A 12,468-nucleotide genomic window follows, 5' to 3' on the forward strand; every position below is an offset into this window, starting at 1 on the left:
GCAATCACAAAACAAAATTCATTGCCTTGAGGAGAATTGATTTATCCAGTGCTTGAAAATGTTTTCCATATAATCTTTTCAAATTCAGTATTAATAAACATCTGTTTTGTTTGAGTATTATTCTCTGAGTGCAAATATCTGTCATATTCAAGTATCTTTGGTCTTAATAATGTCAAAACAATGCATTTCTGAATATAGTATTCCACACAAACCACTTTAAGCTGGATAATTTGTTATAAGGTTGTATATGTCCAGTTCATTTATTTATATAACAAAGTTGGTTTTTAATTTCCATTGCACTATTTATGATATGTAACCATAGTAATTATGTGGTAAACTTTCTTGAATATATTAATATAGAGAAAAATGAGAGAAAGGAAATTGAATCCAACTTGAGATAATATTATGATAATGATAATATAGGCTATAGAAGAATTCTATATTTTCTCTCTTAATACATAATATGAAATAATTCTCCTTGTTTTCTCTCTTATTATCCTGATTTCTAAATGGCAGTCTCTGATTACATTGCAAATGAAAGAGTCTTACCTCAACATTGTGAGTATAGAATTGACCATCTTAACAACATATGAGTAAGTCATATATTTTCTATTTGCAAAAACAGTAATTAGGAGATATGTGATTACAGAAAATTAATTTTCCCAGAGAAATAAGAATGATTTTTAAATAAAAGATAATATTTAACCTGTTTATCACTTGATAAAAATAAGTAAGGCACAGAGAAGACCATTTTATGTAATTTGAATTTTGTCGGTTTCCTACAGGTTCATGTGCTGGAAGGTTGGTCCCCACTATTGCAGGATTGAGATGGTGGAGCTTTTAAGAGATGGGGATTAGAAGAAGATGCTACATCCTCATTCATAGGTTAATGTTGGTCTCCTGGAGTGGATTGGGTCTTATAGCAGTGAATTAAATTTTTTAGAAAGGTTGTGCTAACATGAAGCCACCCCTTGTACTTGGTCATTTATGCAGATGACTGTTTCACTCTGCTTCTTCACGTGGTTGTGAAAAAGTGACATAAACATTCATCAAGATATTGATGCTGTGCTGTTTGTATCTTCCAGAGCTATGAAGCAAACAAATGTCTTTACTTACAACACACCCAGGCTCAAGTATTTTGTTACAGCAAAACAAAATGGACTTTTGCAGCAACTATATAACCACAGAGGTATAAAAATCAAAAGGAAAATGAGAAACAAAAGCAGTTTGAGGTAGAACAAATAAAATCAAGAAAATGATATTGAAAGATGAACTTTAAGAGTAAATTTTGGATAGTTCTATATGCAAAGAATTGAAGCTTAGATGATAGCGCAAGAGTAAGCAGGTGTATAGTTTTAAATATAAAAGAAAAAATAATTACATGGAAAGAATGTCTTATGATGAAAGTTAAGAGTTATATATTTTCACTTATTCTCTCCAAGACATTTATATTTTTTTAGTGTTCTTCTTTGTAAAGTAAAAATGTTGATGAAAGTGAAAATAATTAAAATGTTTTTGTACACATACAAACTACCCAGGATGAAAGTAATCATTAATTATTACAAACATACTAATAAAAATTAAAAATCAAATTTAAAAATATTAAATTAATGCATTAAAATATTAAAGTAAAAATAATTCCATTTTCTTATCATAAAATTTGATTATTCCCAGAAAACAGATCAACAAAAATGAGAAACCTGTATTCATTACAATTGAAGTAAATCATACCCACTCTGATTAAATGATGTCTAGCTATTTTTTTCTGTTTATTCATTCCTCAAGTGTAGATGCTTCATGTTTTGTGTTGGGGGTTAAAACATTGAAAGCTGAAAATATCCCAAGTAAGAGGACTACTTATTTCACGGCAGCCAGAGAGAGCTGGAAAGGAGGCAGTCAAAAGAACAATAGAGACCACATGGAAATTCACTCAAGGACCCATGTCCTTCAATAAGGTCTCACATTTAAAATTTTCATCACTTCATTGATGAGATCAGAACCTAGTTGCATCATACTTGCGGTTATTGTTTTAGTACAAATTTCTAAAATGAATTCATTTGCACTGAAATGCTAATTTTTCATCTACATATAAAATGTAAAGTAATATGGAAATAAAATATGCATGATATGCTTATCCACCATGAGCTTATTTGCTAAATATTTCATAACCAATTTAAATCATTATAATGTACTGTACTATTTTGAAAATATATAGACAAATTCAAACACTAGTATTTATGAAACACTCATTTTTGCTTTAAGATCTGTATATTAACTAAATATTTGAGAATTCAGAGATTTATCCCTTCATAAACTATAAATACATTTAATATGTTGAAATTATGTACTCAACAATACAACCTTGAAAACATGATTTGAAAGTAATTTTTTGCCTTGTTATTTTAGCAAGTTTTCTTTTGTACACCTAGAATTTTTATAATTACGGGATTTCTTTCTATCAAAGAAATAATTAGGTATAATTTCCTGAAAATAAAATTCAGTGTGATCCAGGATTCTCTCTTTTTTTAAGCTGTCAACCTTGATTGTAATATCATAAAGAATGATTTTAATGTTATTCTTAATCAAAATTAAATTAATTTGATTTTATCAGATTTTTCTCCTTTATTTTTATACTTGTGTACCGTGTCCATAAATTAACTCTTCTCCAACGTATTTTCCCATATTTCTTGTGAAAGTCATCCAATTAATTTGAACTCTGTATTCTTACCACAAATTCTTACCATCAGTATATTCTCTATGCTTTCCTTATCAGTATACAATTCCAAAGTCATCTTTCACACATTTTTCCCTAAGTCTCACTAGCACACAGATTCCAAAAAGGGAAGGTTTTCATATGTCCTGTTTATATAACTTTACACACAGAAAACTCAAAAGATTACACCAAAACCTTTTATTACTAATCAACACAGAAAAATCAGTAGCCTTAAAAGAGGCAGATGTATCATGTACAGGTGCAAATTCCCTATGATGAGTGTTATCATTAGGTATCCCTAAAATGTACCAATAAATGTTTTGCTATTTAAAAATTGGTAGCCTTTTATCTCTCTGTCTCTTTCCCCCTCTCCCTCTCTCCCTCTCTCACTTTCCCTCATGTATTACATGTGTTAGTAAAGATGTGGTGGAAAGGAAACCCTTGTAAGCCTTTAGTATAGCCATTATAGGATCTCTATGTATTGTCCTCAACAATTAGAGATAGAACAAACATGTGATCCAATGATCTCACTATTGGTTGTACATTAATACAACTTAATATCATTATTGAGAAAAGATATGTGTACAACTATATTTATTGCACAACTATTACAATGTTCAAGTTATAAAATCAATCTAAATGTCCAGCAACGAATGTGTGGACAAAGAAACTTGGTATATGAATACTATTCAGCATTAAAAAGAAAGGAGAATCCTGTGACTTTTGATAATGTAGAAGAATCTGGAAGACATTATATTAAGTGAAATAACATAATATACCTTGTGATTGAAATGATATGTTATAATGTTCATAACAATATTATATAATAATATTGCACAATAGGGCAAACATTATGTGTTAGGATTTATAATGTGGAAACTAAAGTAATCCAATTCATAGAAGCAGAAAATGTAGTATTATCTACAGAGGCTGAGGGCTAGGAGAAATTGGCCTTGGCTAGAAAAGAGGAATAAATTTTAGCTATTTTAGAGAATCAATGTATTACTTGAGTCAATAATTTTATATTACATAATACATTTTGATTCACCTTTGTACCCCAAAATATATGTAATTATATTTTATATTAATTATAATAAAATAAATACTAAAAATAACAAAATAATAAAAACACTGATCTAGTATAATTTCCTCACCTTAAAAACTAAAAAAGGCACCCAGATAATTGAATTAGGGTAAATAAAAATTATAGCAGCAAAATATTAATATCAGCTAAAATTATTCTCAATTTTTTTGTAAAAAATAATAGCTGGAAAAAAAATTTTATAATATAGGTACCTCAATGTATATTTGCTTTGTCATATCTATGGGAAAATATATACTGAACAATTCTCATAATAATGTTAAGTTTCAGCAACACTTTTCTTGCAAGATTTCTGAATAATAGAAACAAGCTGTTTAACTTTGAAGATTATGCATTAACGTTTATTTGCATGCATTGATTTATATCTTCTAGGATAATTATTTAAAGCCTCTGCTATTAATTTTTAAGTTACTGGATTACAAAATAGAGTATTTTCTTCTTTTGTAGCTTTTAATAATATAAAATGGCTAATTTATTTATAAATAAATTATAGACTTTTGTATTTGTATACAGTGATTATTCTGAATTTTCCTTAATTCTGAGGGAATAAGATTCATACTTATACACCAAATTGCTTATGTTTACAGTTTATTCCTATGTATGTGAAAGCATGTGAAGCAAGAAATCTTTTTATAATTGGTTCATATCTGAGAATATATATGTATATTTGTTCAAGTGTATAATTTGAAACTTTCTTACACCTGTGATCATAACTATACAAATTCTAAACAATGATAACTACATCTACTGAAGAGGGTAGTTGTAAGAAATAAATATAATTTTAAATAAGGAATGTACCTAATAAGCGATTAGCATGTGACTGCTAATCCTGATATGGCAACTTCATGGATTAAGAAATGCCTAGAAGATCAGTAGGGTAGCCTCCAGGGTCTGTCTCCAGAGGACATGGGCCTATATATGGGCCCTTTCCATTCCTCTGTACCACTGTTCTCCTGCTCTGCTTCCTGGCTATCATGAACTGATCAGCTTTACTCTGCCATCTGCTCCTTCCATAACATGTCTGCCTTGGAGCCAGCTGACTGTGGATTGAAACCCCCCCAAAGGGAGCTAAATTAAACCTTCCCTCCTTTAAGCTGTGAGTATACTGTATCCAGTAATGGTAAACTTGACTAATACAATATATAGCAGATATTCTAGGGCCATTTATTTTATTTCCCTTTTGTTTGGGAAATTGAATGTAAAATTGTTAAACATGGTTTGCAAAAAAACTTTCTGCATACTTTGTTAAAAAAAGAAGGAAGATGAGAGAAATTACAACTTATGGATATTTTAACTTCACAATTTAGAAAGAAAATCAGCAATTCCTGGATTGAGTAGAAGAATCTGTACAAAAAATAATGTAAAACAATATGAGAACCAAATATAATAGCATGCTTCACAAAATATTTTGGTATAATACTCAAAAATGTAAGAGAAAATAAATTCTCCACACAGATGGGGCTTATTCTGCCACTATTTATTGAACATAGTTTAGGTAAAGCAAGATTTAAAAAAGAAGGAAAACCAAGTTTCCTCCACCTAAGCATTTCCCCTGTAGACTTCCCTCTCCCTACAGCCGTTGTTCTTTGTTCTATTACAAATAAAATTAGTAACTTTGTCCCTGCAAGTAAGGTTTCATACCATCTTGTTTTCATAAGATCCAGTTTTTACCTGATCAAATGTCAACAAGATATGTTGTTACAAAATTGTCACAGCTTGACTAACTACCTTTGTTCTGGTACTGTCCACAAGTTTTATGCTGTTATACATACAGACCAACCCCCTTCTGTAACATGTATAAAACTGGAGCCCTTCCTTTGTTCTGGGTTCACCCTTTGGACATGAGTCCGCTGAGCCAGTGGGTACCTAAGTAAATACTGTTTCACCCTGGTCTCTCCAATATCTTAAATTCTGCAACAGAAGTACTACCATTCTGCTAATACCTACAAATTTAAGAAGAAACATGGCATTCTTCCTGTACTCTGTAGCTTAGAGTCTAGTAGTGTAGGGACTAATATATATGTCTAGAATATGACAATGTATTCAATTCTAATGTAAAATTTGTATTGAATGATCGGAAAAGGTAAAAGTGGGTTTTTGTTTGTTTGCTTAGCTTTCCTTTTTCACTCATCATTGCCTTCATACAAGATAGTTACAAGATCCTTTACTCAGTTTTAAGGTAACTTCAGTACCACTAATAATGTTGAACTGTACACTTCCTCTCCTTATGGACATTAAACTACCAATAAACAGTTATTTTGGGTACATTATCTCTTTCTTGAAGATGTCATTGCTTTCAGCCTGTGGCAAAGCCATACATCATGGTGGAATTATGTGGTGGAGCGAAATCACCTATCTTGTGGAGAGGAACTGAAAAAGAGTGGAAGATACTGATATCCCACCATCCCCCTTGGACCAATCATTCAGTAACCTAAAGACTTCTTACAAGGCCCCAAATTATAACGTTGTCATCACCTCCCAAGAGCACCTAGCAGGGCCAAATATTTAACACATGAGTCTTTTTAGGACATTTGAGAACTAAACGATACAAGACTGCAAAGAAATTGGGTAGTTCTCAAATACTTTGATTATTAAAGTTTCAAGTTAGACATATGAAGAAGAAAATAAAAATTAATCTAAGCTTGTTTTAAAATAAGTGGATTTTTTAGACAATAAAGCATATGCACATCTTCAAAAACAAATATTAAACAGTAACATCATATAATTTCTGGCTTGGTATCACCTGTAATAGTATATTATAATGAGAAAGAAATATCTCTATTGCATATTATAGAGGGAGAACAATATAAATGATAAAATATGGGACTACCAATGGCCTCAATTAATTGGGCAGCATTATAGAATCTCTGGGAGATAGATATGCTGAGACAGCACACATAAAGAGAGTGATGAAGATTTTTAGGTAAGCATTCAAATCATACCACATGTGTCTGAGAAATTCCTTCATAGTCCATCCTTATTTAAAAGTACATGTCAATTCATGTTGCTCAGTTATTACTACTTCATGGAAAGGTTTTATGATTGGGAGAGCAGAGATTATTGTCTTAGCAGAATTCTTGTATGTGACTCCTGTTTCAGTTCCAAATCTTTCCTTTCTATCCACAAAGATAATGGTGAAGGAGTTATCCTTCTTTTGATGACCAGGGATGCCAATTAAAAAGAGATAGCTAGATTCTAAGGTGTCTGAGTTATCTCAGTTTCCTAGCACCTATACATTGTACAAAACTCTGTGTGTGTATATATATATATATATGTAGAATAAAGGGGAACCCCATTCTTATGAATAGAATATAGAAAAGTAATTGCATTTGTAAATGCTTACTAGAGTCAGATGTAGAAGAGTGAAAGAGACCTAACCACCCACTAGAGATCTGAGAAATCCAGTCAAAGGCCTGGATCCCACAGCATTGTCCCCTGCAAGTCCACATCAGGAGGCTGAAGAATCCGCCATGGAAGACTGAAAGATCTGTGGGAGAAAGTCCAAAGGCTGGCACCAAGAATCTGAGAACCAGGACAAGGCCAAGACCTGAGCTCCCAGTGGAAGTGTCTGTGAAAAAGTCCAGCAGAAGACGCTCATGGCGAGGGAGGGGACCAGAGCTCCTCCCTAGAGAACAACACCCATTCTGCAAAGACCAGAGCTCAGCCTAATCCAACAATGCAGCTTCTCCTAGAAAAATCAGTGTAAAATTCTCCCCTCTGTTCTCTATACCATTCCCAGAACCATGGTCACTCAGCCCAGCTGGGAGATTCCCATCCAAGTTGGCCATCAATTAACCAACCACCACAGTGATGAAATGCTACTTTTGATATTATCCTCCAAAAAACTATGACCTTTTCCATCTCCTCCTCCCTCTGTCCCTATGTCTCACACCTCTGTGGCTTGATTTCTTTGATAAAACTACTCCAGAATATACACAGAACTCTTCAAAAGCAGTAAGAAATCGAAAAATTGCACTATGAGAAAATGCACAACATTTATGATCAGTGGAAGAAAATCCTTAAAGAACAATAAATTATAAAGAGGGATTTAATACTCACTATAAGTATTTAAATGAAAATTATATGCAAAATAGTGACATTTTATACCATCTAATTTTCAAAGTGAAAAAATCTTAAAATATAGTTGTTGATAAACATACAGAAAAAGAATGCTGCTTTCTCCTGCTGAAATGATGTGTAGAAGACCTCTGAAGAAAATTTTAATAAGATATGGTACCTTGACTTTGGAGAAATATTTGATAATATCTAGTGTTCTGAATATAATTGGCACGAACTCCGGAAAAAAACTCAGTAATACTTTGTATCCTAACCAGTGTCAAATGGTACAGGGTCACATTGGCAATCAAAAACATGTGACACATAGGCATTACTTTGCCTTTATGAATGGTGTGTGTAAGAAGAGAGTATGGGGCAAGATATACCATGACAATTCATTTTTAATTCACTTCAACAGCCCAGTGCATGACTGCTTTTATCATCTCTAGTTACAGGGTTTTCCAGCTATTACTTGTACAAATAAGAAGAACAATGTGAATCACATTGTCTGCAGTATTACCTCCCCGCAGTGATTTATAAAAGGTTAATCCAAAAGATGAATATTTTACAATAACAAGGAAGACACAAAAACAGGGGAATGCAGTGTTATTTTCCTAAGTAGGTGGATCTGGAAAAATTCAGGCCAGATGTTAATTCTTTTAATCACAGTAAACTTTTAAAATGTATTACTACTATTTAGCAAACATGCTTCTAGGTTACTATACTAAAGTCTAATCGCTAATAATTTTAGTTCATATTCTGCTTTAACTTACAAACATATACACAACAGACAAAATACTCATTTTTTTTACAGCAGACTTTTCAAATGATTTTATTTTTCACTATGGGTAAATAGATGCTTATGATTTATTAACAAGTTAAAATCAATGATCCATGCTTTTCAATATAGATAAATATCAAAACCTAGAGGTTTACTGAAAAATGAAAGTCTTAAAGTGCATGCATGCAAAGTAATAGTTTCAGAACTGAAGAAAAGTGGCATTGCATGTCAGTTTATTTATCCCCAAAATGAAAAGCAATATAATGTCTTACATATAGTTGACACAGCACCTAAATGGGCTTACGTATTTAAAGCATTTCACATAGTACCTTGCCTATAGTAACTAATCAATGATAAAAGGACAAACATGCAGAGTAATTATGTACATTATCTTCAGGATAATAGCAAATTCCATGTCAAGAGTTACAAAGTTGACTAGTAAGTTGAAGCATTAAGTGTCATCTAATTTAATTCATTTAACAAAACAAATGTTGAGCAAATGTACTCCAGAATGACACATCTCTTAGGTTGCAATGTAAGTTATAGTTTCTTTCTAATTCTACTCTTTTTCATATGCTTATAATATTTCAATAATAAGTATGTTATTAAAAGAAGAGAAAAATAACAATGTTCAAGGTAGACAAGATTCTTTTTAGTGACAGAATTAAGATGTGCAACAATATAAAGTAAATCTAGAGCAGCGGTGGTGTATCTATGGTATGCATGTGGAAGCTGCTGTTTGTTATCGCTGATAGCTCTAAAAGGAACACCATTGCTGACCTAGAGGAGCAGTTTTGTTTGGACAGCATTAAATAAGGAAAGCTAATGCAGACCTCACATTCATATTATATTTGCTATTTATTTGAAGGGAAAATAAAAATAAATGCTACAGTTGCAAACATTCAGATGATTCTAAATTTTTCAACTAGAATGTTTCATTCTACAAAATTAATAGAGTTAACAATCAACCTTCTGCCTAGAACTATGCAGGAAATGGAGTTGCAGATGAAGAGCATTGAAGTTTTGAAAAATTTGGAATCTCATTATAACATTGAAAAACCGAGCTCTTTTGAGAAAATAGAATTTGCACCTTCCTACTTTATCAGCTCCAATATATATTTAAAAATTAATAAATTAAGAAAATGGAACTGTAACAAACAGCACTGAAGGTGAGACCACCTGAGCAGGCTAGTGAAAGCAAAGAGGTACAGATTTCATTCACCTGGGCAGCGGTGGACTGATAGCCAGCAAGAGGCTGCCAGTCTCGAACAAAGAAAAGGCAGAAAGCTTTTTGGGCACTAGAAGAGAGGTCTGGCAAGTCTATCAAGTACAGGGGTGAGAGCAAATACTTGTGGTCAGGGTCTATGCAGTGATCTAGGCAGATGTATGGATATTTTCAGGTGACTCGGCATTGAGAAGATGCTGTACTTTGCAGCTGTTATCTCTATGTTGGGAACACCCTATCCTGTGTTCTGTGTTTGAGGTAGAACAGCTTTTGTCAGGAGGAGACAGCACTTACATTGCCTGTTTTTTGTGTATTTTTTGTTCCTTGTCAAACCAGCTTAGAATTAAAGAGCATATGCATTAACCATTTCATTACCAGGTCAAGCCTGACATCAACTATCCCAAAATGCATACTGATATCAAGTGACAAGAAAGGCAAAATGCTAGTTCAAAGGCAACTGAGGTTTTGTGCATAAAATCTTTTCCTACACCGATGTCTTCAAGGGTTCTACCTAACCTCTGTTCCAACTGGTTAAGAGTTTCTATTTTAATATTTAGATCTTTAATCCATTTTGATTTTAGTTTAATGCATGGTGAGAGATACAGGCCTAGTTTTAATCTTTTGCAAGTTGAAGCTCAATTTTTCCAGCACCATTTATTAAAGAGGCTATCTTTCCTCCAGTGAGGGTGTTTGGCTACTTTGTCGAAGATGAGATGGCTGAGTGTGTCTGGCATTGTTTCTGCATCTTCTAATCTGTTCCACTGGTCCTCAAGTCTGTTTCTTTGCCAGTACCATGCTGTTATTATCACAGTAGCTTTGTAGTAGAGTTGCAGGTCGGGGATTGTGATACCCCCTGCCATGTCTCTGTTACCTAGAATTGCTTTTGCTATTCTGGGTCTCTTCTTATTCCAAATGAATTTTTGGATTGTTTTCTGGAGGTCTATGAAGTATGCTGCTGGGATCTCAATTGGAATTGCATTAAATCTATATAGCAGTTTTGGAAGTATGGCCATTTTCACTATATTAATCCTTCCTACCCAGGATCAGGGGATGTCTGTCCATTTTCTGATATCATCTTCAATCTCTCTTTTCAGAGTGCCATAGTTTTCAGAGAAGAGGTCTTTGATTTCTTTCATTAGGTTGATTCCTAGGTATTTCAGTTTTTTGGATGCTATTGTGAAAGGAATTATTTGCCCTATTTCTCTCTCAGTGAGTCTGTCATTGGTGTAGAGTAAAGCTATTGATTTTTGTGTGTTGACCTTGTAACCAGCTACTTGACTGAATTTGGTTATTAAAACAAATGGGATCTCTTCTTCTTAAAAGGCTTCTGCACAGCAAGAGAAACCACCAGCAGTGTGAAGAGACAACCCACAATGTGCGAAAAAATCTTCACCTGCTCTTCCTCAGACAAAGGTCTACCTTGAATCTATAAAGAACTTAAAAAGATCAGACCTCTCAAATTTAAAGACCCAATCCAAAAATGGGCATCTGAAATGAACAGATATTTCTCAGACAAAGAAGTAGAAATAGCAAATAAATACATGAAAAAATGTTCAACATCACTGGTCATTCGAGAGATGCAAATGAAAACAATGCTGAGATTCCACCTCGCTCCAGAAAGAATGGCTGCTATCATGAAATCAACCAATAACAAATGCTGGCGGGGCTGTGGGGAAAGAGAAACCCTGCTCCACTGCTGGTGGGAGTGTAGACTGGTGCAACCACTGTGGAAATCAGTATGGAGATACCTCAAAGAACTAGGACTGGAAGTTTCATTTGACCCTGCTATTCCACTGCTGGGGATCTTCCCCAAAGAATTAAAAGAATCATACCATAGTGATATATGTGCACCCATGTTCATAGCAGCACAGTTTGTAATAGCTAAAACTTGGAAACAGCCCAAATGCCCATCAACTGGAGACTGGATAAAGAAAATGTGGTTTTTTAATAAAATGGAGTACTACTCAGCCATAAAAAATGAGAAATTAGAGACATTTATAGCTAAGTGGATGCACATTGAGGCGATACTCTTAAGTGAAATGAATAGTACACACATGAATAAATTCCAAATAGTTTCTCTGGTGTGAGAAACTGAAAGTGTAAATAAGGACTAAATGTATAATAGGTAATGTGAAATAGGAAGAAAAGGGCCAAAGGGGAAGGTAGTGGGAGGGCTAGGGGAAAGGATAGAAGGGAATGGGATTAATATGAGAAAATGGAAAAATACGAACAAAATCTTTGTAAATAGGGAGGAATGGAGGTGTTGAAGGGAGGGCTGGGCAAGGGTGAAAAATAAGAACCAAGAGAGACTATGTAAAGGTGCAAATTTCCAATGATGAATGTCATTATATTGTATACCTAAAATGTACCAATGATTAGAATGAATAATCAATAATGTAAAATAGGAAGAAAAGATCCAAAGCGGTAAGGGTAGTGGGAGGGGCAGGGGAAAGGAAAGAAGGGAAAAGAAAAATGATGAGAAATGGAAAAAATGGAAATAAAGTCTTTGTAAATAGGGAAGGGTGGAGGGGGTGAAGGGAGGGCTAGGAATGGGAAAAACATAACCAAGATGCATTATGTAAAGGTACAAT

Source organism: Heterocephalus glaber, unplaced genomic scaffold (genome assembly GCF_053883595.1).
Source record: "Heterocephalus glaber isolate CG9 unplaced genomic scaffold, H.glaber_assembly_v1.0 deba00001481, whole genome shotgun sequence".
In the NCBI taxonomy this organism is placed as follows: Eukaryota; Metazoa; Chordata; class Mammalia; order Rodentia; family Bathyergidae; genus Heterocephalus; species Heterocephalus glaber.